This window comes from Cetorhinus maximus, chromosome 29 (genome assembly GCF_964194155.1).
Source record: "Cetorhinus maximus chromosome 29, sCetMax3.hap1.1, whole genome shotgun sequence".
Taxonomy (NCBI): Eukaryota; Metazoa; Chordata; class Chondrichthyes; order Lamniformes; family Cetorhinidae; genus Cetorhinus; species Cetorhinus maximus.
In genome coordinates this window covers 4767302-4781296 of record NC_135907.1, presented here as the reverse complement: position 1 = coordinate 4781296, position 13995 = coordinate 4767302, and the positions used below count along the sequence as shown (strand labels likewise).

The 13995-nt window shown below is 53.4% G+C and overlaps 1 non-coding gene and 4 pseudogenes across 1 annotated transcript; all 5 read left to right on the top strand.

The window, feature by feature from the left end:
- The first annotated feature begins 799 nt into the window (after positions 1-799).
- Positions 800-990, top strand: LOC144669897 (U2 spliceosomal RNA). Its single transcript, XR_013573794.1, has one exon. It is a non-coding gene; the product is annotated as a U2 spliceosomal RNA (small nuclear RNA).
- A 104-nt stretch (positions 991-1094) lies between these two features.
- Positions 1095-1236, top strand: LOC144669865 (U2 spliceosomal RNA; annotated as a pseudogene).
- Positions 1237-6383: 5147 nt separating this feature from the next.
- On the top strand, positions 6384-6561 carry LOC144669788 (U2 spliceosomal RNA; annotated as a pseudogene).
- Positions 6562-6665: 104 nt separating this feature from the next.
- LOC144669864 (U2 spliceosomal RNA) lies at positions 6666-6807 on the top strand (annotated as a pseudogene).
- A 5147-nt stretch (positions 6808-11954) lies between these two features.
- On the top strand, positions 11955-12133 carry LOC144669649 (U2 spliceosomal RNA; annotated as a pseudogene).
- The last annotated feature ends 1862 nt before the right edge of the window (positions 12134-13995 follow it).

Here is a 13995-nt window from a genome sequence, read left to right as displayed (position 1 = left end):
TTTCTTTTCCCCCCCCACCCGTTTTTTTTCAATAATTTATATAGATTCTTCTTTCCCCACCTATTTCCATTATTTTTAAATCTAAAACTAAAACCTTTAGTCTTTCCACCCCACCCCCACTAGAGCTGTACTTTAAATATCCTGTTTTCCATTCTTAATTAGCACTTTTCTCAGACAAAGACCACCACCTTCAACACCTCTTTGACCCTTTTGTCTCTGACATCTTTTGATTATCTGCTCACACCACACCCTCAATGTGTCTCTTCCCCCCCCCACCTTAAACCAATTTATATTTCTCCCTTGTTGAAACTATGCTGCAGTTCTGCCGAAGGGCCATGAGGGCTCGAAACGTTGACTGATTTCTTCTCCACCGATGCTGCCAGACTTGCTGAGTTTTTCCAGGTAATTCTGTTTTTATTTTGTTTAGGATTCGATGTGTGCAGCTCTGCACAGTTGGTTGCTGCATTGTCACTCACTCGCTGCAAGACACGCAACTGCTTTCAAAAGCTTCTCCCACAGCAGCCTCTGACAGTGACGTCCATGTGGATAGGCACAACCCTCTCCCACCTGATTGGTGGAATACTGGCGATCTACATAACTCTGATGCAGTCTCACTGAAAAAGACAGAACAAAGGCAACTTCTGTAAATTAACCTTCTGTTCCAATTGGAAATCCCAGGAGAAATATGCCAACAGTAAAAGCATCAGTACTTATATATATATAAGCCTTTGAACGCTGTCAGTCTGCTTTAAAGGAGGGAAGGCATATGGCACTCGGGTAAGTCCAGGGTATTTGTGGCATCGCTTCTCGGCCTCTTGGCTAAGATCAAGTGTAGAATCTGTTCTTATCAGTTTAATATCTGATACATCCCTTATCGGGGGACCATATATTAAATTGATTTTTGGAGCAGGGAGATGGAATAGGGGCTTGCTCCGCCCACTCCATGCATCGACCCGGTATTGCAGTATCTCTGGGAATGGTGCACCACCCCTTTCCAGGGGATTTTCAATGCTAAAAATAGATTTCTTACAAACATCTGCTTTCTTTACTTTTCAACATGCACATCTTTCAAAACACAACTTTCTTTCTTTCTCATCGCTTCTCGGCCTTTTGGCTAACATCAAGTGTAGTATCTGTTCTTATCAGTTTCTCGGCCTCTTGGCTAAGATCAAGTGTTGCAGGAGCGACACCATGGTCCTGCCATGGCAAGGTCGGGATGGAAGGGCGAAAACCAATCGCAATCCGAATTCATACCGTGGGTTACCTATCACCGTCCGAGTCACGGTGAACCACAGCGACGAAGGAGGATCACCTATGGATCGGGGCTTCTTCACCAGGAGGATCCTGTTGAAGGCGTGCGGCTTCCAAGCTACGGAGATCTTCACCCTGCACGACTCCCGCAAAGGTGGTTATTTCGACGTCACGTTCAAGCAAGTGGCAGACTGCGTCCGGCTCCTGAGGGTGTTCGAGGAGAAGAGAGACCTGCCGGAGATGAAGATCCTGACGGCGGAGCCGCACTTTTCTCTGCCGTTGCAACGGGAACGTGAGGTGATGGTGCATGTGTACAACCCCTTCGTCCCTGTCGCCGACGTGGTCACCTTCCTCACCAGGTACTTCGATAAGGTGGGGAGCGGCACTGAGATTCGAGACGACTTGGGGATCTGGACAGGCAAACGCCTGTTTAAGGTCACGCTAAAGACCGATGGTAAGGGAGCCATTTTCCACCCTCCTTCCAGTTTCGCAATCGGGGGAAACCGTGGCTACCTGGTCTACGCTGGGCAACCCAAGCATTGCCGCTCATGCGGCAAGGCTGGTCATGTGGCGGCCAACTGCAGCGCCTCCCTCTGCAAGATCTGCAAACAGGAAGGGCACCAGACAAAAGACTGCAAACAGGCCAAGTGCTGCAACCTGTGTGGCGAGGCAAGTCACCTCTACAGGACCTGCCCCAAACGCTGCCGTACTTACGCACAGGCAGCCAAAGCCGACCACGGGGAAGCAGAAGAAATGTTCCGTGTCACTCCAACCACCAAGGCCCCCAGGGAGCTCAACGGGACAAAGGAGGACACAGAGAGAGACAAGGTGGAGAAAGAGATTGAGGCAACAGAGAGCCAATCAACAGCACCACCCCCTGAACCTTCCAGTCCTCAGGACAGCGAATCAATGGAGGAGGAGGCAGCAGTGGAAAAGCAGCAGGGGGAGTGGCGGACGGTGAAGAACAAGAAAAGTAAGAGGGAGCGAAGAAGAAGCAAAGGCGTTTCCCAGAGAAGCGGCAAGAGGCGTCTCCCATCCGACACGGATGACAAGGGCAGCAGCTCTTCGGATGAGGAAGTGCCAGAGCGGCACCGACAGAAGAGGCGGCAAAGCTCCAGGGCGTTGGAGGACGAGACACCCGAGCTCCAGAAAATTGGAGACAACAAGGAGACCAACGCACCCCAACTTTGCCTGCAACCTGAGGAGGCCAGTGCACCACAGCCCCTGGAATCTGGGAGCAGTGAGGCAATCATCGCACCCCAGCTCCAGGAAGCCGGGAACAGCAACCCCCCAGAGGGGGTGAGTTTTGGAGAAGCTTCTCCAGCAAAGGTCATCTCAAAATCCGCTCACTACGTGAACCTCCAGGTGCCACTGGAGCAGAACACGGCCAAGGAGATCTACCTCAGCCCATCCAAAGTGAAGGAATTTGAGCTCACTACGGGTATGAAGGAGCAGACTAAAGGTCTGGGACTCTCAGAGACAGTGGGTTTGGTAGGAGAATAAATGCTTTAATATGGGTTTAAAGATTGTATCCATAAATGTGCGTAGCATTAAATCTACTACGCGATGTGTTGCGACCTTGGACTACCTAGCCAAGGTCAAAGCTGACCTGTTGTTTCTGCAGGAGTGTGCCATACCGCACCTCAGCTCCTACAGGCAATGGTCACGATGGTGGTCCCACGGGCCATCGATCTGGTCGGGCGGAAACGACTCTCGTTCCTCCGGCCTGGGTATTCTGCTGCGGGGAGGCAACTTCACCGTCTCCGAGGTCAAGGAGGTGGTGGGCGGGCGACTCCTGGTAGCAGACGTAATGTACAAGAACGCTCCACTCCGGTTAATTAACGTGTACGGCCCGGCACAAGGGGCTGAGCGGCTGGAGGTTTTTCAGCAGCTCCCACTGCTGCTGGCGACCTCCAGGCCGGTCATTCTGGGCGGGGACTTCAACTGCATCATCGATGCGGCTGGACGATCCGGCAGGGCCGGAAGCAGATTGGACGCTACGTCCAGATCCCTGATGGAAACAGTTAAGGATGCCAAGCTGCACGACGTCTTCAGCAACCCTGCAGACGGAGCGCAGCGTAGATACACCTGGTCGCGGCCAGACGGGTCCATTCGTTCCAGGATAGACTTCCTGTTTGTGTCCCGTGCATTCACAGTCAGATCCACCGAGGTCAAGCCGGTGTTCTTCTCTGACCACTGCCTCCTACTGGCGGACTGCCACTTGGAGGAAGACCTGAGGGTGGGCAGGGGGGCATGGAAGCTAAATGTGCAACTGCTGACCCCAGAGAACATTGAGGAGCTCAAGAGGGATTACAAAGGTTGGAGAACCGTGAAACCCCTCTTTGAGTCCCTGACACACTGGTGGGAAGTGATCAAGGGAAGCATCAAGAGGTTTTTCATCCTCAAAGGCACCCAGAAAGCTAGAAAGGAACAGAGGGAAATGTCCCGACTCCAGGAAAAGATGCAGAATCTGCTCCGGCTGCAGTCGATGGGGGTCGATGTCAAGGAGGAGCTCCAAGAGGTGAAGGGCCAGCAAGCCTCGCACTTTGCCTCGGAGGCCTCCAAGATCATCTTCCGTTCCAGAGTCCGCTCCGTGGAGCAGGATGAGACGTGCTCACGTTTCTTCTTCCAAAAGGTACACAGAGAGCGCTCTGTGATCAGCAGCCTGAAGGAAGAAGACGGCTCAGTAAAGTCATCACGGTCCGACATTCTGAGGATCAGCAAATCCTTTTATGCCGGACTGTATGACGTGAAGCCCACGGACAGCACGGCCTCCCAGTCCTTCCTGTCCTCTATCACGGAGGTCCTAGACCACAGTACGCGGGAGAGCCTAGACAAACCGCTAACTCCTGACGAACTGACTAAGGCCCTCGAGTCCTTCGAGAAGAGTAAAACCCCCGGAAGCGACGGCCTGCCGGCGGAGTTGTATTCGGCTCTGTGGGACTTGATCGGCCCAGACCTGCTAGAAGTGTACGAGAGTATGCTCCTGGCCGGCAGCATGTCAGAATCCATGAGGAAAGGCATCATCACCCTCATCTACAAGCACAAGGGGGAAAGGGAGGAAATTAGAAATTGGCGACCCATTTCACTGTTGAATATGGACTATAAGATTCTGTCCAAGGTCATCGCCAACCGGGTCAAATCCGCTCTGGAATTGGTGATTCACCCTGACCAGACCTGCTCTGTGCCAGGCAGGAAGATCTCTGACAGCCTGGCGCTGCTCAGGGATACGATTGCCTATGTACAGGACAGGGGTGTGGATACCTGCCTCATCAGCTTGGATCAGGAGAAGGCCTTTGACAGAATATCGCACACCTACATGGGGGATGTGCTCTCCAAAATGGGCTTTGGGGAGGGAATTCGAAATTGGATCCAACTGCTCTACACTAACATCAGTAGCGCAGTCTCAATCAATGGGTGGGAAACAGATAGCTTTCCGATTAAATCTGGAGTCAGGCAGGGCTGCCCTCTCTCGCCTGTCCTTTTTGTGTGCTGCATAGAACCCTTTGCCGAGTCCATCAGGAAGGATCCGGGCATAAGAGGAGTGACGATCCCAGGCAGTGGAGGCACTCAGGTAAAAGCCTCCCTGTACATGGACGACGTCGCCGTCTTCTGCTCGGATCCGCTGTCGGTGCGCAGACTGATGCACGTCTGCGACCAGTTCGAACTGGCCTCGGGAGCCAAGGTAAATCGTGGGAAGAGCGAGGCCACGTTCTTTGGGAAGTGGGCTGACCGATCCTTTGTCCCCTTCACTGTCAGGGCTGACGGCCTGAAGGTGCTGGGGATATGGTTCGGAGGGACCGGGGCATGCGTTAGAAACTGGAAGGAGCGAGTGGCTATGGTGAAAAGGAAACTGGGCATGTGGGAGCGACGCTCCCTCTCCATTGCGGGTAAGAACCTGGTCATCAGGTGTGAGGTACTCTCGCTGTTGCTGTACGTGGCGCAGGTCTGGCCCATTCCACACTCCTGCGCGACGGCGATCACTCGAGCCATCTTCCGCTTTATCTGGAGGTCGAAAATGGATCGTGTCTGCAGGGACGCGATGTACAAGCCTCTAGATAAAGGGGGAAAAAACGTGCCCAACATTGCCCTCATACTGATGGCCACCTTTGTGTGCGGCTGCATCAAGCGGTGCGTAGACCCTCAGTACGCAAACACCAAGTGTCACTACGTGCTGAGGTTCTACCTGTCCCCGGTGTTGCGAAGGATGGGTCTGGCCACGCTGCCGCGGAACGCTCCAAGTAGTTGGACCGTGCCGTACCACCTGTCCCTGGTGGAAAAATTTATGCAGAAAAACACCTTTGACCACAAGTCCATCAGGCAGTGGTCAGCACGTAACGTCCTAGAGGCCCTGAGGGATAAGGAGAGGGTGGACCCTGTGGGATGGTTCCCCGAGCAGACTGTCAAAGTCATTTGGCAGAATGCCTCATCGCCAGAACTTTCCAACAAGCACCAAGACGTAGCTTGGCTGGTGGTGAGAAAGGCCCTCCCCGTCAGATCCTTCCTACACGCCAGGAGTCTCACCCCCTCTGCACGATGCCCTCGAGGTGGCTGTGGTGGGGAAGAGACCGTTGTTCACCTCCTTGTGGATTGTGCCTTTGCAAAGAAAGTCTGGAGAGAGATGCAGTGGTTGCTGTCGAGGTTCATCCCGAGCAGTTCTGTGACACAGGACTCTGTGCTCTACGGGCTGTTCCCAGGGACACACACCGAGACAAACATCAACTGCAGCTGGAGGATCATCAACTCGGTGAAAGACGCGCTTTGGTCTGCCCGAAACTTGTTGGTCTTCCAGCACAAAGATTTGTCCCCGACCGATTGTTGCGGACTGGCACAATCCAAAGTCCAGGACTACGTGCTGAGGGACGCACTAAAGCTTGGGGCAGCTGCCGCAAAGGCGCAATGGGGAAGGGTCGCTGTCTAAGACCTTTCTACCACAGCGCACCGAGAGACTGGGAACTGTTTAGAGCCCCTCGGGCTGTACAGATCAAAATGAAAGGCTGTAAATGACTGTAATATTGTTTGTACTGATGCACCTGGTGATACATTTTGTAAAAGTTTAACCTGGATTGTACCCTTGTAATGTTGTTTTTGAAATGGTTTTGAATGTGATTGAAGATTTTTATGAATAAAGTATATTTTTACAAAAAAAAAAAAAAATCTGTTCTTATCAGTTTAATATCTGATACATCCCTTATCGGGGGACCATATATTAAATTGATTTTTGGAGCAGGGAGATGGAATAGGGGCTTGCTCCGCCCACTCCATGCATCGACCCGGTATTGCAGTATCTCTGGGAATGGTGCACCACCCCTTTCCAGGGGATTTTCAATGCTAAAAATAGATTTCTTACAAACATCTGCTTTCTTTACTTTTCAACATGCACATCTTTCAAAACACAACTTTCTTTCTTTCTCATCGCTTCTCGGCCTTTTGGCTAACATCAAGTGTAGTATCTGTTCTTATCAGTTTCTCGGCCTCTTGGCTAAGATCAAGTGTTGCAGGAGCGACACCATGGTCCTGCCATGGCAAGGTCGGGATGGAAGGGCGAAAACCAATCGCAATCCGAATTCATACCGTGGGTTACCTATCACCGTCCGAGTCACGGTGAACCACAGCGACGAAGGAGGATCACCTATGGATCGGGGCTTCTTCACCAGGAGGATCCTGTTGAAGGCGTGCGGCTTCCAAGCTACGGAGATCTTCACCCTGCACGACTCCCGCAAAGGCGGTTATTTTGACGTGACGTTCAAGCAAGTGGCAGACTGCGTCCGGCTCCTGAGGGTGTTCGAGGAGAAGAGAGACCTGCCGGAGATGAAGATCCTGACGGCGGAGCCGCACTTTTCTCTGCCGTTGCAACGGGAACGTGAGGTGATGGTGCATGTGTACAACCCCTTCGTCCCTGTCGCCGACGTGGTCACCTTCCTCACCAGGTACTTCGATAAGGTGGGGAGCGGCACCGAGATTCGAGACGACTTGGGGATCTGGACAGGCAAACGCCTGTTTAAGGTCACGCTAAAGACCGATGGTAAGGGAGCCATTTTCCACCCTCCTTCCAGTTTCGCAATCGGGGGAAACCGTGGCTACCTGGTCTACGCTGGGCAACCCAAGCATTGTCGCTCATGCGGCAAGGCTGGCCATGTGGCGGCCAACTGCAGCGCCTCCCTCTGCAAGATCTGCAAACAGGAAGGGCACCAGACAAAAGACTGCAAACAGGCCAAGTGCTGCAACCTGTGTGGCGAGGCAAGTCACCTCTACAGGACCTGCCCCAAACGCTGCCGTACTTACGCACAGGCAGCCAAAGCCGACCAGGGGGAAGCAGAAGAAAGGTTCCGTGTCACTCCAACCACCAAGGCCCCCAGGGAGCTCAACGGGACAAAGGAGGACACAGAGAGAGACAAGGTGGAGAAAGAGATTGAGGCAACAGAGAGCCAATCAACAGCACTACCCCCTGAACCTTCCAGTCCTCAGGACAGCGAATCAATGGAGGAGGAGGCAGCAGTGGAAAAGCAGCAGGGGGAGTGGCGGACGGTGAAGAACAAGAAAAGTAAGAGGGAGCGAAGAAGAAGCAAAGGCGTTTCCCAGAGAAGCGGCAAGAGGCGTCTCCCATCCGACACGGATGACAAGGGCAGCAGCTCTTCGGATGAGGAAGTGCCAGAGCGGCACCGACAGAAGAGGCGGCAAAGCTCCAGGGCGTTGGAGGACGAGACACCCGAGCTCCAGAAAATTGGAGACAACAAGGAGACCAGCGCACCCCAACTTGGCCTGCAACCTGAGGAGGCCAGTGCACCACAGCCCCTGGAATCTGGGAGCAGTGAGGCAATCATCGCACCCCAGCTCCAGGAAGCCGGGAACAGCAACCCCCCAGAGGGGGTGAGTTTTGGAGAAGCTTCTCCAGCAAAGGTCATCTCAAAATCCGCTCACTACGTGAACCTCCAGATGCCACTGGAGCAGAACACGGCCAAGGAGATCTACCTCAGCCCATCCAAAGTGAAGGAATTTGAGCTCACTACGGGTATGAAGGAGCAGACTAAAGGTCTGGGACTCTCAGAGACAGTGGGTTTGGTAGGAGAATAAATGCTTTAATATGGGTTTAAAGATTGTATCCATAAATGTGCGTAGCATTAAATCTACTACGCGATGTGTTGCGACCTTGGACTACCTAGCCAAGGTCAAAGCTGACCTGTTGTTTCTGCAGGAGTGTGCGATACCGCACCTCAGCTCCTACAGGCAATGGTCACGATGGTGGTCCCACGGGCCATCGATCTGGTCGGGCGGAAACGACTCTCGTTCCTCCGGCCTGGGTATTCTGCTGCGGTGAGGCAACTTCACCGTCTCCGAGGTCAAGGAGGTGGTGGGCGGGCGACTCCTGGTAGCAGACGTAATGTACAAGAACGCTCCACTCCGGTTAATTAACGTGTACGGCCCGGCACAAGGGGCTGAGCGGCTGGAGGTTTTTCAGCAGCTCCCACTGCTGCTGGCGACCTCCAGGCCGGTCATTCTGGGCGGGGACTTCAACTGCATCATCGATGCGGCTGGACGATCCGGCAGGGCCGGAAGCAGATTGGACGCTACGTCCAGATCCCTGATGGAAACAGTTAAGGATGCCAAGCTGCACGACGTCTTCAGCAACCCTGCAGACGGAGCGCAGCGTAGATACACCTGGTCGCGGCCAGACGGGTCCATTCGTTCCAGGATAGACTTCCTGTTTGTGTCCCGCGCATTCACAGTCAGATCCACCGAGGTCAAGCCGGTGTTCTTCTCTGACCACTGCCTCCTACTGGCGGACTGCCACTTGGAGGAAGACCTGAGGGTGGGCAGGGGGGCATGGAAGCTAAATGTGCAACTGCTGACCCCAGAGAACATTGAGGAGCTCAAGAGGGATTACAAAGGTTGGAGAACCGTGAAACCCCTCTTTGAGTCCCTGACACACTGGTGGGAAGTGATCAAGGGAAGCATCAAGAGGTTTTTCATCCTCAAAGGCACCCAGAAAGCTAGAAAGGAACAGAGGGAAATGTCCCGACTCCAGGAAAAGATGCAGAATCTGCTCCGGCTGCGGTCGATGGGGGTCGATGTCAAGGAGGAGCTCCAAGAGGTGAAGGGCCAGCAAGCCTCGCACTTTGCCTCGGAGGCCTCCAAGATCATCTTCCGTTCCAGAGTCCGCTCCGTGGAGCAGGATGAGACGTGCTCACGTTTCTTCTTCCAAAAGGTACACAGAGAGCGCTCTGTGATCAGCAGCCTGAAGGAAGAAGACGGCTCAGTAAAGTCATCACGGTCCGACATTCTGAGGATCAGCAAATCCTTTTATGCCGGACTGTATGACGTGAAGCCCACGGACAGCACGGCCTCCCAGTCCTTCCTGTCCTCTATCACGGAGGTCCTAGACCACAGTACGCGGGAGAGCCTAGACAAACCGCTAACTCCTGACGAACTGACTAAGGCCCTCGAGTCCTTCGAGAAGAGTAAAACCCCCGGAAGCGACGGCCTGCCGGCGGAGTTGTATTCGGCTCTGTGGGACTTGATCGGCCCAGACCTGCTAGAAGTGTACGAGAGTATGCTCCTGGCCGGCAGCATGTCAGAATCCATGAGGAAAGGCATCATCACCCTCATCTACAAGCACAAGGGGGAAAGGGAGGAAATTAGAAATTGGCGACCCATTTCACTGTTGAATATGGACTATAAGATTCTGTCCAAGGTCATCGCCAACCGGGTCAAATCCGCTCTGGAATTGGTGATTCACCCTGACCAGACCTGCTCTGTGCCAGGCAGGAAGATCTCTGACAGCCTGGCGCTGCTCAGGGATACGATTGCCTATGTACAGGACAGGGGTGTGGATACCTGCCTCATCAGCTTGGATCAGGAGAAGGCCTTTGACAGAATATCGCACACCTACATGGGGGATGTGCTCTCCAAAATGGGCTTTGGGGAGGGAATTCGAAATTGGATCCAACTGCTCTACACTAACATCAGTAGCGCAGTCTCAATCAATGGGTGGGAAACAGATAGCTTTCCGATTAAATCTGGAGTCAGGCAGGGCTGCCCTCTCTCGCCTGTCCTTTTTGTGTGCTGCATAGAACCCTTTGCCGAGTCCATCAGGAAGGATCCGGGCATAAGAGGAGTGACGATCCCAGGCAGTGGAGGCACTCAGGTAAAAGCCTCCCTGTACATGGACGACGTCGCCGTCTTCTGCTCGGATCCGCTGTCGGTGCGCAGACTGATGCACGTCTGCGACCAGTTCGAACTGGCCTCGGGAGCCAAGGTAAATCGTGGGAAGAGCGAGGCCATGTTCTTTGGGAAGTGGGCTGACCGATCCTTTGTCCCCTTCACTGTCAGGGCTGACGGCCTGAAGGTGCTGGGGATATGGTTCGGAGGGACCGGGGCATGCGTTAGAAACTGGAAGGAGCGAGTGGCTATGGTGAAAAGGAAACTGGGCATGTGGGAGCGACGCTCCCTCTCCATTGCGGGTAAGAACCTGGTCATCAGGTGTGAGGTACTCTCGCTGTTGCTGTACGTGGCGCAGGTCTGGCCCATTCCACACTCCTGCGCGATGGCGATCACTCGAGCCATCTTCCGCTTTATCTGGAGGTCGAAAATGGATCGTGTCTGCAGGGACGCGATGTACAAGCCTCTAGATAAAGGGGGAAAAAACGTGCCCAACATCGCCCTCATACTGATGGCCACCTTTGTGTGTGGCTGCATCAAGCGGTGCGTAGACCCTCAGTACGCAAACACCAAGTGTCACTACGTGCTGAGGTTCTACCTGTCCCCGGTGTTGCGAAGGATGGGTCTGGCCACGCTGCCGCGGAACGCTCCAAGTAGTTGGACCGTGCCGTACCACCTGTCCCTGGTGGAAAAATTTATGCAGAAAAACACCTTTGACCACAAGTCCATCAGGCAGTGGTCAGCACGTAACGTCCTAGAGGCCCTGAGGGATAAGGAGAGGGTGGACCCTGTGGGATGGTTCCCCGAGCAGACTGTCAAAGTCAGTTGGCAGAATGCCTCATCGCCAGAACTTTCCAACAAGCACCAAGACGTAGCTTGGCTGGTGGTGAGAAAGGCCCTCCCCGTCAGATCCTTCCTACACGCCAGGAGTCTCACCCCCTCTGCACGATGCCCTCGAGGTGGCTGTGGTGGGGAAGAGACCGTTGTTCACCTCCTTGTGGATTGTGCCTTTGCAAAGAAAGTCTGGAGAGAGATGCAGTGGTTGCTGTCGAGGTTCATCCCGAGCAGTTCTGTGACACAGGACTCTGTGCTCTACGGGCTGTTCCCAGGGACACACACCGAGACAAACATCGACTGCAGCTGGAGGATCATCAACTCGGTGAAAGACGCGCTTTGGTCTGCCCGAAACTTGTTGGTCTTCCAGCACAAAGAGTTGTCCCCGACCGATTGTTGCGGACTGGCACAATCCAAAGTCCAGGACTACGTGCTGAGGGACGCACTAAAGCTTGGGGCAGCTGCCGCAAAGGCGCAATGGGGAAGGGTCGCTGTCTAAGACCTTTCTACCACAGCGCACCGAGAGACTGGGAACTGTTTAGAGCCCCTCGGGCTGTACAGATCAAATGAAAGGCTGTAAATGATTGTAATATTGTTTGTACTGATGCACCTGGTGATACATTTTGTAAAAGTTTAACCTGGATTGTACCCTTGTAATGTTGTTTTTGAAATGGTTTTGAATGTGATTGAAGATTTTTTATGAATAAAGTATATTTTTACAAAAAAAAAAAAAAAATCTGTTCTTATCAGTTTAATATCTGATACGTCCCTTATCTGGGGACCATATATTAAATTGATTTTTGGAGCAGGGAGATGGAATAGGGGCTTGCTCCGCCCACTCCACGCATCGACCCGGTATTGCAGTATCTCTGGGAATGGTGCACCACCCCTTTCCAGGGGATTTTCAATGCTAAAAATAGTTTTCTTACAAACATCTGCTTTCTTTACTTTTCAACATGCACATCTTTCAAAACACAACTTTCTTTCTTTCTCATCGCTTCTCGGCCTCTTGGCTAAGATCAAGTGTTGCAGGAGCGACACCATGGTCCTGCCATGGCAAGGTCGGGATGGAAGGGCGATAACCAATCGCAATCCGAATTCATACCGTGGGTTACCTATCACCGTCCGAGTCACGGTGAACCACAGCGAAGGAGGATCACCTATGGATCGGAATGTGGACTATAAGATCCTGTCCAAGGTCATCGCCAACCGGGTCAAATCCGCTCTGGAATTGGTGATTCACCCTGACCAGACCTGCTCTGTGCCAGGCAGGAAGATCTCTGACAGCCTGGCGCTGCTCAGGGATACGATTGCCTATGTACAGGACAGGGGTGTGGATACCTGCCTCATCAGCTTGGATCAGGAGAAGGCCTTTGACAGAATATCGCACACCTACATGGGGGATGTGCTCTCCAAAATGGGCTTTGGGGAGGGAATTCGAAATTGGATCCAACTGCTCTACACTAACATCAGTAGCGCAGTCTCAATCAATGGGTGGGAAACAGATAGCTTTCCGATCAAATCTGGAGTCAGGCAGGGCTGTCCTCTCTCGCCTGTCCTTTTCGTGTGCTGCATAGAACCCTTTGCCGAGTCCATCAGGAAGGATCCGGGCATAAGAGGAGTGACGATCCCAGGCAGTGGAGGCACTCAGGTAAAAGCCTCCCTGTACATGGACGACGTCGCCGTCTTCTGCTCGGATCCGCTGTCGGTGCGCAGACTGATGCACGTCTGCGACCAGTTCGAACTGGCCTCGGGAGCCAAGGTAAATCGTGGGAAGAGCGAGGCCATGTTCTTTGGGAACTGGGCTGACCGATCCTTTGTCCCCTTCACTGTCAGGGCTGACGGCCTGAAGGTGCTGGGGATATGGTTCGGAGGGACCGGGGCATGCGTTAGAAACTGGAAGGAGCGAGTGGCTATGGTGAAAAGGAAACTGGGCATGTGGGAGCGACGCTCCCTCTCCATTGCGGGTAAGAACCTGGTCATCAGGTGTGAGGTACTCTCGCTGTTGCTGTACGTGGCGCAGGTCTGGCCCATTCCACACTCCTGCGCGATGGCGATCACTCGAGCCATCTTCCGCTTTATCTGGAGGTCGAAAATGGATCGTGTCTGCAGGGACGCGATGTACAAGCCTCTAGATAAAGGGGGAAAAAACGTGCCCAACATCGCCCTCATACTGATGGCCACCTTTGTGTGTGGCTGCATCAAGCGGTGCGTAGACCCTCAGTACGCAAACACCAAGTGTCACTACGTGCTGAGGTTCTACCTGTCCCCGGTGTTGCGAAGGATGGGTCTGGCCACGCTGCCGCGGAACGCTCCAAGTAGTTGGACCGTGCCGTACCACCTGTCCCTGGTGGAAAAATTTATGCAGAAAAACACCTTTGACCACAAGTCCATCAGGCAGTGGTCAGCACGTAACGTCCTAGAGGCCCTGAGGGCAAAGGAGAGGGTGGACCCTGTGGGATGGTTCCCCGAGCAGACTGTCAAAGTCATTTGGCAGAATGCCTCATCGCCAGAACTTTCCAACAAGCACCAAGACGTAGCTTGGCTGGTGGTGAGAAAGGCCCTCCCCGTCAGATCCTTCCTACACGCCAGGAGTCTCACCCCCTCTGCACGTTGCCCTCGAGGTGGCTGTGGTGGGGAAGAGACCGTTGTTCACCTCCTTGTGGATTGTGCCTTTGCAAAGAAAGTCTGGAGAGAGATGCAGTGGTTGCTGTCGAGGTTCATCCCGAGCAGTTCTGTGACACAGGACTC